The 19,145-nt window shown below is 47.1% G+C and overlaps 1 protein-coding gene and 1 non-coding gene across 2 annotated transcripts in view; both read left to right on the top strand.

The window, feature by feature from the left end:
• The window catches only part of LOC146207443 (uncharacterized), a 99,019-nt gene that overhangs the window by 23,607 nt on the left and 56,267 nt on the right, over nt 1-19,145 (top strand). The gene's annotated exons all lie outside the window — the stretch shown is intronic.
• On the top strand, nt 6,296-6,368 carry TRNAR-UCG (transfer RNA arginine (anticodon UCG)). The gene has a single exon. It is a non-coding gene; the product is annotated as a tRNA-Arg (tRNA).

Below are 19,145 nucleotides of genomic sequence, written 5' to 3'. Positions count from 1 at the left end.
AATAGTTTTACAGAATCTCATGAAACATTTTTATTTATTCTGTTTTCAGTGCCTGCCCGTGTTTTCATTATTTATATATTACCAAAGTTTAAATAACTTCTAGTGCTTACTTTAGAATGTCAATAATTTTATTTTATTAGTCCCCATCCATTTATTAACTTTGTGCCTTGAGATTCCTGCAAAACCCTGGACTTATCAAAATTCTTGATGATGGACGCCTATGGTATCTGAAAATCACCATGCACCTTTGTTAGCAAGGTGATGAAGTTCCTGCAGGTCATAAGAAGCAGCAAGCTATGCAACATGTTAATTTCATCCCTTCTTCCCTATTTTGTGCAATTTCCAGAGTTGATTTGCGAAAGAAAAGACCGAAGTCACACTAAGGACCTAACTAAACTAATGCGACCACTGCTGACCAACTGGATAGGCAACATCAACCAGACAGAGGAAAAAATCACGCTTGCACATAAACCTTTTTCGAGAAAAGTTCTTCGCTTGTAAAATAAGCTTGCGTGTCTTCTGTGCATCACGCGGCTTCATAATCAAACGAGAAAAAAATTGCCAGAGCCTGCGGGCGTGTCGTTGAACTGGCTGTCTTGTGTTGTTTCTTTTGCAACAGTTTGTGTTAGCTAGCATGTTTTGGTGGTGGTACCCACTTGAATATTATTTCCAGTGAAAACGGAGGAACAGGCTGAACAATAATGTTGAACGCTACGTCCAGAAAAGTCCACGCTGAATAAATGGCCCCAAACCATGTCCCGATTTCAAGGTTGCAATATCTAATACGTTATTACAGTGGTTGAAACGCAACTAAATGGGTGCGCACTCAGCGAAGCACACGATTGCCCCGTTCTCGTTGTAAACGGAAGACCACGAATGACTTGGAAAAGCCTAGTGATGATGACTTGCCGCTATCACCTCAATAGCAAACTTGCACATAGCATCACATACTGAGTGAAACGCCGCTCATAATCCTAAATTGAGCAAGCGCCGACCACGCGGACGCCGAAACGAAAGCACAGCCACGGCCGCTGCGCGCAGCTCTCCGCCCGAACTCGTCCCGGTGCGGTGGCGCCGCAGCGGTGGCGATGAGAACTAGGCGCAATACGGCTCTTCTGGGCGACGCGACGGGCCGCACCCAAGTGCGCCTCCATTGAGCGGCCGTGGCCCAACTTCCCCCGGTGTCATTGAAAGGACTGGTATTTTGAGCAGCGTAAGTGTACACGACGTGACTTTTAGTGCCACACGCCGCCGACTGCGGGAACAGCAGAGCATGCCAACGACAAGACGAGACGACGACCTGAAGCCGGACCCTCGCCGCCGTAGAGATAGAGGAACGACCGCCGGACACGCGGGCGTACCCGGGCTGCTTCTGCTGCTGACCATCCACTGAAAGAGACGGAGAGCGAAAGAGAACAAGTACCCTGAGCAACGCAGCCAGGATAAACGAAGTAAAAAAAATAGAGGTGTAGCGAAGGGACCCCTGGGAGAAGGAAGGCGGGAGAGCAGCCAGGAGGTGAATCTCCGGGTCCAGATTGGAACGTGATGACGCCGACGCGGCATCGGCGCTTATAGGAAGCGCAGCGCACGCGGCACGGAGAAGCCGGAGGAGAGACGATGATGATACGGCGGAGATGAGGAGACGGGCAAGAGGACGCGGAATAATAACGAGGAGAAGCCACGTGCGACAGCGAGCGTCTTCCTAGCATCCCTCTCCGTCTCTTCTTCCCAGGCATCGGGCACGTTTCTCTGGTTCGGCAGAGAAGGGCGGTGGCCTTGAAGAGGACGTTCGCATCCGGTGAACGTCCGTTGCCTATCGTCTTTTCTCCTCACCATCTTACGTTTCCCCTCGCTCGTCGGGATCATCCTCCGCTGCACCGGGCTTCTTTTTCTCTTCCTGCTGGACTCGTCTTCGTGCAGACGTCTGGTTGAGCGTGCGTGCGCGGAATCGGGGAGATGGGCCTCGGCCTAACGTATAACGAAGCGGCGGAACAGCGCAACGGCCCCCACCGTGCAAGGCTGCTTTCCTTGCCTTTATCGCGTCGTGTACATTCGGTCCTTGCCATTGGCCTTTCACTCCTGAGTGCGGGGAAGACAGAAACAAACCGGCACTGTAGTATATACCTGCATGCGGGGCTTCGGTGAAGTCCCGGTTACTCACCTCCTGAGCGCTGCCATTTTGTTTTTCTTTTCCTGAACTTGGAGTAGTAGTTGGATTCGGATGTTGGCGAGCACGCGGACCTGTTTTGTTTCTCAATGGAAAGGAAAACATTTTCCACGAGTGTCTTATCTCAGCTGCCCATCCTAATCGCGCCTTCTCATGGAGCTCCTCGGTGTCGGAGTTCAGCCCGTGAGACATTCTTATCTTTTTAAATGCATAAAACTTATTTCAACGATTTACACACTAGATTTCCGAGGATCCAATACTGTGTCGAATTTAGCGGCAAATTTGTCCAGCCGCACTGCTAAGCTCATCTGCATGAGCGTGGCTCTCGCCATAAGCGTACCGGTAAAGACATGCAGCTAGTTGTTCTGTTCGAAGCCCAATCACGCCAGTCGTAGCCGAAATCGGGAAACATTGATTGCACACTGATCACAACATAGATAGCACAAGCGATCAGCAGACCAGCCTGCTGATGTCGACATTCCAGATCTATATATGGTATAAAATGGGATTATAAAAACGCAGCGTGGAGTGTGCTTTGTTTATAACAGTGCACAACTGTATAGATATGCATTTTTTTATTTTTTGCAAAAGTATTAGTTAGCGTTTCTCGCCTCTGCTTCACCTTAGGAAGAAGACAACCACAACTATATCAACACTTAAACAGGCTTTATCTCTCATCCCCCCCCCCCCCCCTTCCCCTCCCGGTTCAGCATGCCCTTTTCTGGAAATAAAATTCTTCATTCGCAGGACAGCATAAAAGGGTACCATTTTTAAATTGAGGATGCCACATCATTTTTTCCCCACGCCAAATCCTTCTATGCTACAGTTGGCATGGCATACTGCTGCACCTCGCGCTAAGCGTGAGTGTATTGCATTCGCTGCCGCATCTTTCTCCAAGAGTGCGAGCAGGGAGGCTTCGTTATAATGACGTCGAAATGGCCGACGCTAAGTCTAACTCGACGTTCCGAGCAGTTCACATTGCGAACCGATCAAGCGTCCTGGCAGCACGAGGTCCCCGTCAATCCAGTGCATCGCACGCTATGTCCACGGTGCACACCAAGGACTGCGATCGCTGTTGCAAGTGTCCCGCCGGACATTGCCTTGGTTCCGGCGTCGGATGATCAAAACATCACGACGCGTCCTGCTGTTGCATGCACCCCGAGCACCGGAAGATTGTGATGGATCGACAGTCAATTTTCAAAGAGGGAGCGTCCGCTCGTTGCGCTTGGACGAGGTCGGTGGTCAACCTTGCGTGGCTACACGACATACCGCAGTTGACGGGGCGCTCTTCGTAATCCTCTGCATACTATGATGCTTGCTCTTCATTTTCTCGTGTCTTGCGGTCTCTCCCCTTTTCTCCTTTCTATTCTTTTTATTTACGTACGTGGAAGGCAACGTACCACATGGTGTAAATGATTCCTTCGTTAAGTTATAGCTTTATTGAATAACTCATTTCAATGCCACTTCATCAGCGAATCGATGCTCAGCAGACGTTGACCGCCAGCAGTAAGAAAAGGCAGCTAAGATGAATACAGACACATTGCAATCACCCACGTTCTCAACGGTCACCAGCAAAATTCGTCCCTTGTGCAGAGTGCTGCTTTAAACATGACTGTCAGTGAGCTTTAATTGCTGAGGTTGCTCAGGGCGTGCCCATGTGGGCGTACCAATGTGCCCCCAGAAGCAAGTATAGAAAAAAAAAATCCGCACCTTGCCAGCACTGCGTTATACTGGAGGAAAAAAGAAATTGGAGGCTGACTAAACAATCTGGATTTAAATTTCAGACAACAAATTCAGATAGGGCGAAGGATATGTGCAGGAGCAATCTAAGAGGCGTGGAAAAGAGCAGACCGGGAACAAACGCGATTTCAGGCTGTCCCAACTGGAACCACTTAAATAGATTAAGATGGGTACAGACACAGCATGAAATTTGAAGGAAGATAATCGATCTCAAAATGATTTACCGGGTTTGTTGTCGGTCTTTCGTCGGGAACGAAACAGCTCACATGAAAACACAGAAAAATAGGGAGACACACCGCTAGCGATGACTTTCCCCAGTGCGCTATATACTTGGAAACAAGTTATATGTACGCACATATATTCATGCATACCCACTGGCTTTTGATATTTCAACCGTCTCGATAATGGCGCGAAATGTTAGAACTGAGGCGCATAGCTGCGATCCCTGCGGGCATACCAGAGGTGCCATTTCACTTCATTTCATGCTCTAGACGTGTTGTTTAAGCCTTTCGTCGAAGCATATGTGCCAGTCTGTCCTATGAATCTCCCGGAGCGGTTTTTATGCTTTATTGGGTGTTTTCACAACTTTCCTCAACGTACCTGGTGTAGGAAAAAAACAGGTTAGTCCACCTTGGCTTAATATGCGTATACTTTAACCGGCGGGAAAATCGTGGGTATATGGCACCACAACCACCTTTCTTTTTCCTTTTTCTATTGCATGTACAGGAACATATTCCTACTAGTACGTTCAGTTTAAAGCTCGGACATACGGACACTAACAAATACACAGGGTTACCAGCTTTACAGGGTCACTAGACTGTGATGTGATGCTTTTCTTTAAGGCGGAAGCCTTATATCTCTTCTTCAAGATTACGTCATGTACAGAAAGAAACTAGCCGGAGGTGTCCCCTGGAATAATACTACCACTACCACTACTACTACTACTACTACTACTACTACTACTAATAATAATAATAATAATAATAATAATGATAATAGCTTCGCATGGAAGGAAAGGTACAGTATCTCTCTCACTTGTTGTGTGGACTGGTGGCGAGATAGTTTTACTTGGTCAAAGATGCCCTTGCACCCCCCCCCCCCAAAAAAAAAAAAAACAGAAAAAAAAAACAGTCCATCATTGAGAAAGGATTAATTATTTCTAAGCGAGATGCACAAGAGGACATTTTTTTCTTGGTTCCCTTCCACATCCTATTTAACACACCAATCTTGAACTGCTAAAAGTTATTATATTCAGCTTCGTATAATTAATTGGTTTACAGGAATGGAAAGACGCAATATCTGTCACTTTTTTTCTGTTGACTTCTGAACCGAGCGCCGTAAAGGAAGGGAGGAAGGTGGGAGTGAAAGTGCAAATAGAAGAGGTTTCCTATAGTTAAAACGCCTCAATAAACTAAATGTAGTGCCATTTTTTCTCTCCTCTTCTGGCGCTGCCATTCCTCCTCTCACGTTACGACCGTGGCTCCAATGCTCCACCAGAGCATTTCAGCTCGCATTTTCTCGCAACGTGTTCACGGTACATATTACTCGCTGCTAAAACATCAATACAGAATGTTGACAGGGATTTTCCGCCAAAACAGTTTCCCACACGTACACGATTTCGGCGTTGGTTCGACTCGCCTTCACCTCACTGCGTCTGTCGTTCGGCATCCGTTGGCCGATCTGAGTGGCATGCTTAAAAAAAAAAAAAAAAAAAAAAGAAAAAAAAAAAAAAAAGTGTAACTAGGCGGCAGACGGGAACAATTCAGCAACACTCTGGGTATGGCTTCTTTGCAGCTTCGACTGGCTTGTGAGCTGCCGGTAAACTTGAGAAGCGTGGCAGCAGTTGTCTTTTATGTGTTTTCAACTTCAGCTGCTGATCTATGCGCTGAAGCCCAGGACTTCTATTTTTCTTAATCCAAACGTGAAATCGCGCTATAGATTGTAGTACGTGCACTGGGCTTGTATGCACAAGTACGTACTACATATCAAAATGTTATTCAGGCAGACGGGAAGGTCGACAAGCAGCGGAAGAGTGCCAGACGTGACGCTCCAAAGCGCGCCGGATCGAACATCAAGCAGCAGGCAATAACTATTTTATTTCGTTGCCTTCTTCCCAAAAATAACCAAAACGCGTCGTCAGTCTACGACTGGGCGCTGCTGTCAGAGCAGTCCCTGTCAGAGCCAGCATATGCATCCTTAAATTGATACTTCCTGTGTCTAACACTGAGCTTTAAGACTGCAGAGGATAACGGCAAAAATTTACAGTAATTTTGAAGCACTGCGATGAGCAAAGAGGGCATGAAAACTAGAAGAAAAAACAACGCTCGCTCGTCTCAAAACATGAGCGAGATCAACAAAACGTGTTTCTATGCATCAACTCTCGCTCCCGTCCGCGTGGCCTAATGGATAAGGCGTCTGACTTCGGATCAGAAGATTGCAGGTTCGAGTCCTGTCGCGGACGATTGTTTTTTTTTTCTTTGTTTCCAATTTTCTTTTTTTAAATATATATTAGGGTAGACGGCGGCATTTCTATTACTGGGATCCGAAGCCAGTATCAAAATCAGTGTCGCGTGACGTAGTGAGAGAAGTCACGGAAGGAGCTCAGAATCGGTACCATGCAGCCAGCTGTCGTACGAAGCGGGGTCCGTCTAAAATTACGTCGTACAATCAAGGTTTTTGATACATTATCTCCGTGGTGATTCTGCCAGGGCAGCACAAATTTGTTGTAAAATGCGGGTCGTCGCATGACCGGGGGACGTATAATCGAGGTTCCACTGTCTCGTTAAATCTCGTTCGGTGCCCGGGTGCTAAGCTCTCCATTCTATTTCAACCCTGAGGTGACCTCAGGGCCGCCACAACGGAAGCTAAAGCATTTCACACTTAAAAGACAACGTGCCACTGAACCATTTGCTCTCAAAACACAGAGCACTTTTCAGATTAAAATCAGAGCACTTTTCCTCCACTATACTGTCCACTACCTTGACCCACCTAACCCAAGTCTCGGGAGTCGTCCAAACAGGACATCTTGTTTCACACTGGCAAATGACTTGTCAATCGGCAGCCCCCCCGACAGCCCTGTCTTGAACATCTGCCCCATCGCCTAATGAATTGTTTGCATACAGAAAGGGGTTCAGGGAGTTGCCAGCAGATAAACTTGGCAGCCTTCAGAGAGTGGCCACCCTGTTTCCGCCGGTAGTGGAAGCGGTACTCCTCTATGCTTCGCCGTAGCTTGTCTTCCAGCCTGGCAATACACTCGCCCTGCTTCTTCAAGATGAATACGGAAGCACAACTTTCGGCATCATGAAGAGAGTTTAGATCGTAAACAAAGTTGTGATGCGCAATTCCATCAAATTTAGTTTCAGTCCAAAGTTTAGGGGAATCCCCCAAGGTGGAGTAGAATTTGTAACAAGGGAGTGATTACGCATTGACATCCACCTAAGCGCAGTTATACGGCTACCAAGGAAAGCTAAACAGCTTCCTTAGAATCTTGATAGTTAAAGTAAAATCGTCCTGGTTCGTGGTTCGAACCCGGGACCACCGCCTTCCCAGGGAAGTCGCTCAACGAACTGAGATACGGTGGCTAGATCTAGGCACCATAACTGAGCTAACCAGCTTTTCTTTGTAGCTCTATGGCTGCGCTTACATGGATGTCAGTGAGCATAATCCCTTCCTTATTACAACCGTTAGTTTCATGACTTCATAGTTTCAGATAAAAGAGCTTTCTGGAGACTAGCGCCTCTATCGGTCCGTTGTGTACAGAAGGCTAGGTTCGTGGAGATGAGAGGCAAGAATAAAAGGAATAGAAAAATTCAGAGACCAAACCATCTGAGACGCAAAACAGACAAAAAACAAACAAACAAAAACAAACAACTTAAAAACCACCGTTTTAGCAATTACGTACATCCAAAAAGCAGCAGTTACTTTTTGCCGACCATAAATGCTAGTTGGAATCATGTCCCCCTAGCTGCGTTCTTGGAGTTCGCGGCTTTATAACGCACAATACATAGGGCGCCTTTTATTTTATTTTTTATTTTTCTGTACCGTTTTGTAATTTTGAGCACATCTTGCTAATTTGCTTTCCCATGATGATTCGCGTTTCACTTATAACCGTTTTTGCTACACAGCCGCCCATGCCTTGGCCCCACATAACATTGAAATTAAAATAAAAGTGGTCTTGAAGAAGAGAAAGAGCACAAGAAAGAGCGTAACGCCTTCACTGGCGGGTATAATCGATCCACTTATTTAGAAAGGGAATTAATTAATTTTTCATCGGGCACGACGTATATGCCCATTCGGCGTTGTGCCTCCGCTCCTCCATTTTACCGTCAGCATGCTCTAACCAGCCCGTATTCACCCTCTTCGGGAATTCATTTCGATTACACCGGGCACTATCTATCCCTCTCTTTACCTCTGCTATTCTGTTTTACCCTCAAGATGTAGCGACCAGCCCGCATTCGCGCTCTTCTTGAAAACGCACTTTTACGACATTCTTGGAAATTATTTGCCTGCGTTAATTTTTCGTCGGCCTATGCCAAAATCTCTTTTCCAATAGATCTCGAAAATCACCAATGCTGTTCATACAGACAATGTGTGAGAAAGAAAAGCTTATTATTATTATTATTATTATTATTATTATTATTATTATTATTATTATTATTATTATTATTATTATTATTATTATTATTATTATTGCAGTGTATTCGTATCTGTTGTACCTGTGCTTATATTACCAGATGTGAGATTGATAGTTCCAATACTTTCCGTTGTGTTTATTTTAGTGAATTTTTACTCATGTTTATACATTGTATACTAGCTATTCCACTCACTAATGCATTGTATTGTGTGCCATAAGGGCACAATAAAGGAAATGAAAAAAAAAATGAAACTGTGCCCTTCTCAATGGACTGCATAGAGATCACAGGCCAATTTACAGCAAGTTCAACTGTGGCGCGAGCGACAGCCTGGGAGTGTAAACCAACTGCCTAATGAAAGTGCGCCGCTGGACAATGCGGTCGTCGTGGGCGCGAAATATCGTCATCATCGAAACGCGATTCGACAGGTGTGTTTGGCGCCTGGTACATTTCTCTTCGCCCTTTCGCTTTCTCTGTTATTCAATCTCCCTATTCTCTCTATCTCTTGAACTGGTTTTCGCAACGAATATAGCGGAGCAACTTAAACGCAAGATTCCACTTGAAGGCAGGAGGGTGCAGCAGCTCTGGTGTTGCAAAAAAAGAAAAAGAAAAAAGAAACCTAACTTATTCCCGATGTTGATTAGGAGCTTCAACTATAAACGACTAGAAAAACTAATTTAATATGAAAACAGCTCATTTATCTCATTATAGTACCTTCATTCACATGGCACATTCTGCGATGTTGGTGGTAACCGGCGTTCAATATCTGATTTACAGTTGACGCGGACCGTCCCCTCCTCTTAAGTAAACATTTGCCGCGAACAAACCGAACTATACCCCGAGTCCACGCACAAAATACATTGGCATGGACAGAAGCACGGCATGAATCATCCGCATAAAGGCAGGGAACATATCAAATAGAGTTTGCTTTCGCAGTCAGTAACAGTAACAGCCGTAAGTCAGTAACGGTGCATAATATCAGTAACACAAACGAGAAGGGGTGGCAACTGATTCTAATAATACCATGTCGTATATAAAAAAAGAACAAAACAAATCAAGCTTCGGCCTGCCGATATGCTGGCCAGCTACAGGCGAAGCATCTTGAGTGCGAAATGTGCAACAACCTTTTAGACTCGGCGCCCTTCCTTTCGGCAGCTGCGGCAGTGCAGTCTCCCACGACACAGGCGGCCACTGCGTTTCACGGAGGTGCTCTGTAGCTAACGCGGAAAATAAACAACGCTACTTAATCAGGGCACCCGGTCGGCTTCGCAGTGTTCCGCTAACCGCTCCTGCACGTCCTCGGTGAATACAGATCGTAACCCGCGGCTGGCAGGCAGGATAGGCACGGCTTCCGCTGCCATCACGGCTAACGGCTTGCAACGAATACAAATCACCGTCGCCCCGTGCTCTCGAGCAAGAGAGAGTCGACAGTCCATCCTCTCGCGAGGCCATGCCGCGAATGGTAAAAAGCCTAACTGCCGTTGTGCACATTACGGTCGTCAGAGGGGGCGACGCCCAGTCAGAGCACGCACCGCCGTATACCAGGCGATCATTCTCCCGCCTACTATCCGTGCGGTCGCTGGGCGACTGGCGCTTTGAGTTTGCGTTTATGCCCGGCGCCGTCGTAGGCGAATCGCTTTTGTTGGTCTTGCTATTTTATTTCACTTATTCTTTGCTTTCTGCTGCCCGCTGCAGTTACGAAGAAGGACAGTGGGAGTCGGAGGGAGGGGTGGACGTTGTCAGGGACGCCCCTAGATCCACCGCGGACGTCGGGACGTAGGATGCTAGCCATTTTCGCTATCGCCATGGCTAGCGCACCTAGCGCCCTCACACGAGCGACGTGACTCCAACAGGGGACCACGACATTCCATTCCGTCGGCTTGCATGTTCGTTCTAGGGTTGCGTCAACTGGCTTGGCCGCAGCGTGCTCGCTCGCGACCGGACTTTTCAAAACCGAGAGGTACGACCGGTATCGTTGTTGTGGGAGGCATTAGGCATTGTTGAAAACGGATTGAATGCGTGCGAGCGCGCGTGTGTTTGTGGTCACCACGAGCGCCGCCCGTCTCTTGAAGTGACCCGCATGGTGGTGTAAGCTGTGTAGGAGCAAGCTGTTCGCTGCCAGTGAGTGGGTAATAACAAAACGTGGCGTTGCGTGCAAGGGTGATTGGCAAATCGGCGGTGTTATTCGGCAGTCTCCTCTGTAGGACGAAGATGGGCCGTGGTCGTGTGGCGGCGCCGCTTCGTACATTCACTGACGTGCATGCCGGCTACGCCTGCGGTCGGCTCTGCGACCTACACGCGGAGATAGCCGTGCAACGTCGAGGATGCCATATCTCGTCGAAGTGAGTCTCATTGTGCTGTGGAAATCAAGAGAGTGAGAAAGAGGTCGTGGAAATGATTCGCCATGAACGCATTCGCAGTGTGGTTGCGGGTTTTGCGTGCCCTTAGAAACGGATCCGTGACAGCGGATGCACAGGAGGCAGCGCCGTGTTTTATTTTGGGTGCTGTCCGAATTGAAGTGCCGAAAGACCCTATAGTGTTCGATGTCCAAGCGTACTTGTATGCAGCTACGAATGCGAGGAGTGACCCACATGAGATACCCCCCTGTTTCTATTTCCTTACCGTCTTTTGTAAAGGCCGCATTGTTGAGAAACTTAATTCTGTGCGTAGAACCTCGGTGAGTATAGCGTGAGGCAACAAAACACTGCGGGAACATTGCCCGCTTTCCTTTGAAGGGCATCAACGCGATATTTATAACAGAAACTGTTTCTCTGCTTGTTTCGTTCGCTCAGTGAATCAGTGTCACTGTCACCCATTCAGCCAGGTTTTAGAAAAACGCGCAGCAAATAATCTAGCCGCCCAAACCCTTGTTGCCAACGGCTGCTTCACCCGCCAGAGCCCATGCCTTGCAACGGCATGCGTCGATTTGAATTCGAGTTAACGGCGATGCCCACGGCGAGTTTAGTCAATAAATTTTTGTTGGTATTGTACACGCAGTGCCCTTAGTCTTATTTGAGGAGAATTTGCTACGGTCGCTTGGCGCATTTCCTGAGAAAAATAACTGCATATAATCCACCATATCTGGCTTATATCCTCACATCACTTAAATCACTAAGCATAAACAAAAACCAAGCCACGCTTTTGAAAGTTACCTTTACCTTTTTACCCTTTGTTGTGCGCTGTTAAGCAGGAGAAGCCGAGTATTGTTGACGTGATAAGAAATCAGTGTATTCTTCGTTCGAACGCTCAGGCAATCACGAATTAAAATAAAAAAAAAATAATTTCGGAATGAAAAAAGCGTATAGTACGACTTTCAGGTCTTTGTCGTTTTAGAGCGTTACGTTTTAGTTCGTTCCTAGCCTTACGAGGCTGGGACGGTAGGTCAACGCCGCTTGCGGCGGGCACTAGCCAGCCGCCGAACTTTTATCTGTTGTAGGCCGTCATTGCACCTGCCACCACTTAGGTGGTGGATGACGGCTGTTGTTGGCCGGCGCGCGTCTTTCTCTCCCTTTTCTGTTTCTTTCTTCTCTATATTCTCTTCTGTCCACACGAGGCAGCGGAGGTGCCCCGCCGGGGTGGTGCAGTGGTAAGACGCCCGACTACTGTGCCGGAGTACCCGGGTTCGAACCCGACCTCGGCGGCTGCGCTTCGATGGAGGCGAAACGAAGTGGCGTCCGTGTGCTGTGCGATGTCAGCGCACGTTAAAGATCAACAGGTGGTCGAAATTACTCCGTAGCCCTCCACTACGGCTCCTCTTTCTCTCTTTCCACTTTCACTCCCACCTTCCTACCTTCCCTTACGGCGCGGTAGCGGTGTCCACAAAAAACAAGTGAGACAGTTACCGCGCCTTTCCTTTCCTATAAATAAATCAGTAAGGCAGCGGAGGTGACTGTGCCGGAGTACCCGGGTTCGAACCAGACCTCGGCGGCTGCGTTTCGATGGAGGCGAAACGAAGAGGCGTCCGTGTGCTGTGCGATGTCAGCGCACGTTAAAATATCCCCAGGTGGTCGAAATTACCTCGTAGCCCTCCACTACGGCTCCTCTTTCTCTCTTTCCACTTCCTCCATTCCCTTACGGCGGGGTTGAGGTGTCCACAGAAAACAAGTGAGACAGTTACCGCGCCTTTCCCTTCCTATAAATCAATCAGGCAGCGGAGGTGACTCAGCTACAGAGCCAGTAGTAGGCCCGTGTATTTTCTTTTCCTTCTTCCTACAGCCACAACAACAACAACAGCATCACATTAATTGTATCCGATCAGCTCATGCGTTTGAACGTAAGCAAGTGGCGTGAAAAAAGCACAACGGTAACGCCCACAAAATTATTGTTTTCCCGCTGTGTGGCTCTGCGATCGACGCGGGTCGTCCAGAACGATCGACACTGGGTTGCCTTTCGCGTAAGCAAGACGCCATGCATGAGGAGCCGAACAAGTATTTAGTGCTTTCACTTGCAGTGGCTACAGATGCCTCCTACAAATACATGCTGTGTTGCTTTTATTTTAGTGGGAAGGTAATTGTTGTTGCGTTTTTTTTTTTTTGCTATGTATATAGCTGTAATATGAAAGGGAATACGTTATCACCTGTTACTTTATACCCATAAGTTATGCGAAAGCAGATAAACATCCGAAATTAACCGTTTAGTATACAGCCACAGAACCGCAATCAGCGCGATCAATGCCCCTCCCCTCTTTCTCGTTGTGACATCATGAATCGATGCACGTCGTTCTACTAGCAATGAAATGTTACGCGCTATAGCATCGATTTTTGCCAACGCTCTTAATTGTTTGGTTGATTATTTGAGGCATTGGACCAATGCGCCTGTCTTGTGTGTATCGCTAACGGTCTAGTCAAGATGCCTGTTGCTCTTTGGCTTTATAACGGGCAAAAGTTGCCACCACGAAACGGAGGTACTCCGAGCGAGCTCGGTGTGGCGTGCTCATTACCATCGAAGACGAGCGAAACGAAAAGGAAGTCGCGCATTCCCTATTGCTTATAGGCGGAACCCCGCGCTCCGATATCTGAGAGAGTCATAAAGGTAATGCTGCCCTGCAATCATCGCCCCATCGTACGGACAACTATAAGTGGGCCAATGGTAATCTGCGCAAGCCACGAGGAAGAGGACGTGCAATCTGCGGCGCACGCGAGACTTTCCTTAATATAGTTGCACTCCAAACCAAAGATGCATGATGGAACGCTTTGCTTTGCTTCTGGAATGCGCAACAGGTGACGTAATTTATCTTGCAGGAGGATGCTCGCAGACTAGTTGAAGCATAGCTGCCGGACAGTCAGCGCTGAAAGACAACACTTCATAAAATCAAGTTAAATAATATTCCCGTCTTGTCCGTTGGTGGTGGTGGTGGTGGTGGGGGTAGTGGTTGATTTATTATTATTTTTTTTTTTAAATAATCAAAAAGAAGGAAAAGAGTATTGCCGGCCGCGGCAACTGCTATCTAACAAACTGAAGCACTTGAGCTGCGGCCGGCGGGAAGGAAAAGGGGATAGGGAGAGGATAGCAAGGGGAAGTAGAGAGGGGAGCGATAGGAAGAAAGGACAGGGGAGTTTTGTACATTATTTACAAAGTAAAGACGGTCAACGAGTTCGCATCGCTCGCGCGCAAGTGTCCGAGCACTGCCCACAAATGCCTGCGCGCATTTGTGGACAGTGCTCGGACACTTGCGCGCGAGCGATGCGAACTCGCTGACCGTCTTTACTTTGTAAGAAGTTGTATTTTTCAAGCAGTCTTCGCGTGCGTTACACGCGCTCCTTGTGCGTGGGAGCAATCTGCTGGAGCAGGGGTAGTGTCTTATCTCAGCAGATTCTTTCTTTCTTTCTTTCTTTCTTTCTTTCTTTCTTTCTTTCTTTCTTTCTTTCTTTCTTTCTTTCTTTCTTTCTTTCTTTCTTTCTTTCTTTCTTTCTTTCTTTCTTTCTTTCTTTCTTTCTTTCTTTCTTTCTTTCTTTCTTTCTTTCTTTCTTTCTTTCTTTCTTTCTTTCTTTCTTTCTTTCTTTATTACAGAAAGCCGGAGCGAAAGCTAAAAGCTACAGAGCCTGACAAAGGCTTCCGCTCCGGATGACGTTCAGCGTGCAGTTTGAAAAACGTATACAACGTTTTTCTCGAAACGTATTCTCTCAGAATATTCAAACATCCCATCTGTTGCGGTCCTGCATTGGACTCCTTGGCAGACGACGCTGTAACTGGCAAGCACTCTGTGCGCATGCGCGCGTGCTCTCATCCGTTTCGTCTCCGTGATCCTACATGAGACCCTGAACGACTGTCTGGTCAACGCTCCCTTCATATTACTTAAAAAAAAAAAAAAGAAACTGGAGACTTGAAAAGAACTAAACTTTGTGCTTTGAGAAGCCTTGAAATTCCTTTACTGCTCTATAATCAAAGGAAAACGCACACAAACAGCTTCAGGCGATCTCGCTATAGTCTGTTGCAAAGTAGGTACTCTATAGGTATACACAGAGTCTGTGTTGGCACGTGTCCGGGCACATAATTATACTGGCAGGAAAGTAATCATGTCGCCACTAAAGCGATAACAGGGTCCCGCCCTGCAATGCGTACAGGAAAAGTAACACGTGCGCTTCCCAAGGAGCGTATTTATAGCAGCGCGACGCCGGAATTTGGAGCGGACGACACTGTATCGATGCATAATTGCGTACGTGGTAGCTTAGGGGGTGCAGGAAGTGCGTATACACAGGCTTCCGCCAGGTTGGGATTTTCTTGCTACTGCAACAGCTGCATCTGCTACACAAAGCCGCGCCCAAGCGCATTTCTCGCAGCGATTTGTGCGTGCTTAAGACAGAACGAACAGGAATATAGCCAACCAACACAAAATGGAAAGCTGTGCTACTTCCGGGTCCAAGGGGTCCTCAGTGAGTTGCACAGAGGATAATTTGGCGCTTGTGTGTCAGTAAAACAAGACAAAGAAAAAACAACTCCGCAAGATATTTATGCGCTTCATCTGGAACGAAGTGAGGGTGATATACTTTGCTAATCCCCCATTCTTCTCCCAAGAACACCTTATCTTAACTTAAATTTTATGACTACCCGCGGAATTCTCTTGTTCATTACCATGCGATCCTGGTAACATGTCATTTGCATTGGTCAGATATATATGATCGGGTAATCCCGGAGCGGTGACGTCACTGACACTTTTGTTATGCGGTTACGGCAAAAACATATCCCTACCCGCCCCACTTATTTATTCCAATAGAAAAATCTGAGGATTGGCAAATAACGTCTATACATTTGTAGACATATACAGGCTTTTTTTAATTTTGAGCAAGCTCAAAGATGGGCTTTTAAGTTTTAGATGCGTCGTGGCCGTCCGTCCCGCCACTGCATTCGGTACACATCATCGTTGAAATTGGGCGCAGTACAGCCCAACGTTACTATAAAGAAAAAAAGTGGTACAGCCTCTTTACACACACACACACACACACACACACACACACACACACACACACACACACACACACACACACACACACACACACACACACACACACACACACACACACACACACACACACACACACACACACACACACACACACACACACACACACACACACACACACACACACACACACACACACACACACACACACACACACACACACACACACACACACACACACACACACACACACACACACACACACACACTGTAGTAACGTTGGACTGTACTGTGCGCAGTTTCACCGATCAGACTGGTCAGCCTGCTTCGGCTCTGTTGTGTTGTTCTACGCAGTTCACGCCTGAATAAAGAAAGTAACTTGACTCGACACTTATAAAATCTAAGTTCTCCATATATATGAACCTCATTTAATCGACCCTTCCATATCATACAATCACGCCGTCCTCCTCGTATTGGTCTTCTTCGTAATTCTCTTCACCGACTATAGAAGCCGGAATGTGGTCGCATCTAGTCACTGTAAAGTTGCAGGAAATGGCAGTCCGTTCGATTCAGGTTGTGCCCTACTAGCAGTCTGCTCCGGTCTTGACTGAAAAAATATCACAGGCACAAAATGGGACACACTAGAGTGATATGACGGACTCATGTGATCAAGACAGCTTCGGGACCTGTCAGCAGCTAGCCATGATATCGCTACAATTAGTTGAAATTTGACGTTTACGACAAAGCTGTGCAACACAGCTAGTCGCGCGCAAAACCTTCGGCAGCCGTACGACACATACACGCCACACATTCCAACCGCATGCAAGTTAGACCGCGCTATACAAGCTCATTCTACAACAATAACAAGGGGGTATGGTACAGCTTGAATGAAAAGGCCACCCGGACAGATGCCTACAGCGCGCGACAGCGTCCTGAAAAGTGCGTCGCAAGCTCTAATAAACATAGCGCGTCGACTAGGCCAACCCGATTCGCCCCGACTACTCTAGCTATCCACGCCGACTCGCTTCAGTTGTCCCCAAGTCTGCATGGTTGTTCCCGCTCGAACAAAGGGCACTCATTCGGCCCCGATCTGTGCCTCAAGTTGGTCTCTCCTTCGACGAAAGAGAAAGCCGCGTTGTGCTCTCGCGGACCGGACATTGCGCGGCGAGGGATATCGGACATGGCGCTGCGTGAAAATCGGGCCGGCGTTGTCCGCGACTGCGAGAGAAACCGTTATTATGCGCGCAGTGACCCGGCGCGCCTTCGAGCGCTCTTAATTGCTGCCACGGCAAACTCGGCGGCGGCGTACATCTCTCCTTCCTCCCTAGTTCGAGATCGGGCGCTGCTCAAATTACCGCATTAGTGCAGATTCAAGCACACCGAGAGTATCTTTTAGGCGCGTAAACATTTCCGCCTCCTTCCATCCTCGTTACCTACTCACGTTTCGAAGCCTTTTCTTCTTTTACTGTGATGGCAGTAAAGTACCATATCGCAAACCGCAGCAGTCCGTGGCTCAAGAGAAAGGGACTCGGAGGAGTAAAACTGCTCAGCGTAAAAAACTCTGAACTTTACTGTCCACGTGAGAGACCAGCAAAACAAACTTGCCATACCATGCCATACTTAACGCCGAGCTGGATTCGAGTGGATGCAGGCAGTCTCTCAAGTTTGCTTGGTTATCACTGTCTTCATCTCCTTTCATCCATTTGTTCTGCGTCGCGTATTCATGCGGAGGCCGCTGGGATAATAATAATAATTGGTTCACAGAAAGGGAAAGGCACAGTATCTGTCACACTTGTTTCTGTGGACACCTGAACCGCGCCGCGCCGTAAGGGAGGGGAGGACGATGGGAGTTAAAGTGGAAAGGGAGAAAGAGGAGCCGTAGTGGAGGGCTACGGAGTAATTTCGACCACCTGGGGATCTTTAACGTGCGCTGACATCGCACAGCACACGGACGCCTCTTCGTTTCGCCCCCATAGAAACGCAGCCGCCACGGTCGCGATCGAACCCGGGTACTCCGGCACAGTAAAATTTGATTTTGAGGAAATAAACGCCGCCTTACTGTATACCGTCTGAAGGTCTACAAGCTTCAAATGCGCGAACAACTCAACTACGGTGCGACATCCCGGAGTTCTCGGCAACTTTATCAACTCTCGGCGCCAAAGTTGATAATTTTATGTCAAAGTGAAAATATGTAAAACCGAAACGGCAAGAACGAAATGTGAAAGCGAACCTGCAAACGCAAATTTCACGCATCCTATTCATTGCCTGTCGTTGATTTGTTTTTGTTTTTAGTTTTCTAGAATAAAATAGAGAAGTCATGCCCTTGCATAAAAAGACTGAACTACGGTTAATGCATTAGCTTTTCGGGACGTTAACCCCAGCATACCGTACCAATAAAATGTCGGTTAAGTCCAGCGCTTCAGTTAATCTCGTCACATACAGCAAGAATTCGATCTGGGCGACAGGACCGAGGTTCATATTTTGGTTTTGTAAATCGCACTAGCTGTGCAGCGCAAGAAGAAAAAAAATGCAGATTTGACAGACTAGATATAATGGCTACATTGCGCGATGAGTAGCAATCTGATCACTGCAACGTGAAAAAGAAATCGCACTGCATGTCAACTGACAAAAAGTTCTCTCTAGTGGCTTCTAAATGATCACGAAATGTTCAAATGCGCATATTGATGTAAAAATATCGCCTTCTGATATCAGCATGCTTATTTCATACATCGTCTGAATCTATAGTTTCGCAGTTACAAAATTAGTCACAAATGACGAGGCCGGAGGATCATCGTTAGAATCTGGTAATAGCGCATTACAAACCACGAAAGCTAAAATCGCTTTAAAACGCGCAGGACTTGTCCGCACCTCCATGCTGACTTCATAAGCGCCGTAAATACCCAACATACCGCTCGAAAACAGGCCCTGCGCGGTGTGTTAAACTTGATGAAGCAACTAAAATTTTGCTCAGCTACACCCGAAATTCCCTTTTTCAGACTTGTTTCTTTTTTTTTTTCTTCTCTCGCATAAGCTTTAAAACTGCTTCAATTTGCAAAAAAAAAAAAAAAAAAAAAAAAGAAGAAGAAGAAGAATAAGAAGAAGCAAACAGATTTCGGCTCCTGATTCTCTTTTAAACCCGTAAAATTCCTTTTTGGCAAATTTTACTGCTTGAAATTCCCGAAATAAAGTGAGATTTTCCTGTCAGCAC

The sequence above is a fragment of the Amblyomma maculatum genome, chromosome 1 (assembly GCF_055883805.1).
Source record: "Amblyomma maculatum isolate TAMU_Amacu chromosome 1, ASM5588380v1, whole genome shotgun sequence".
Classification (NCBI taxonomy): Eukaryota; Metazoa; Arthropoda; class Arachnida; order Ixodida; family Ixodidae; genus Amblyomma; species Amblyomma maculatum.
Note: the sequence above shows the minus strand (reverse complement) of the source record. Positions and strands in the feature narration are given on the sequence as shown.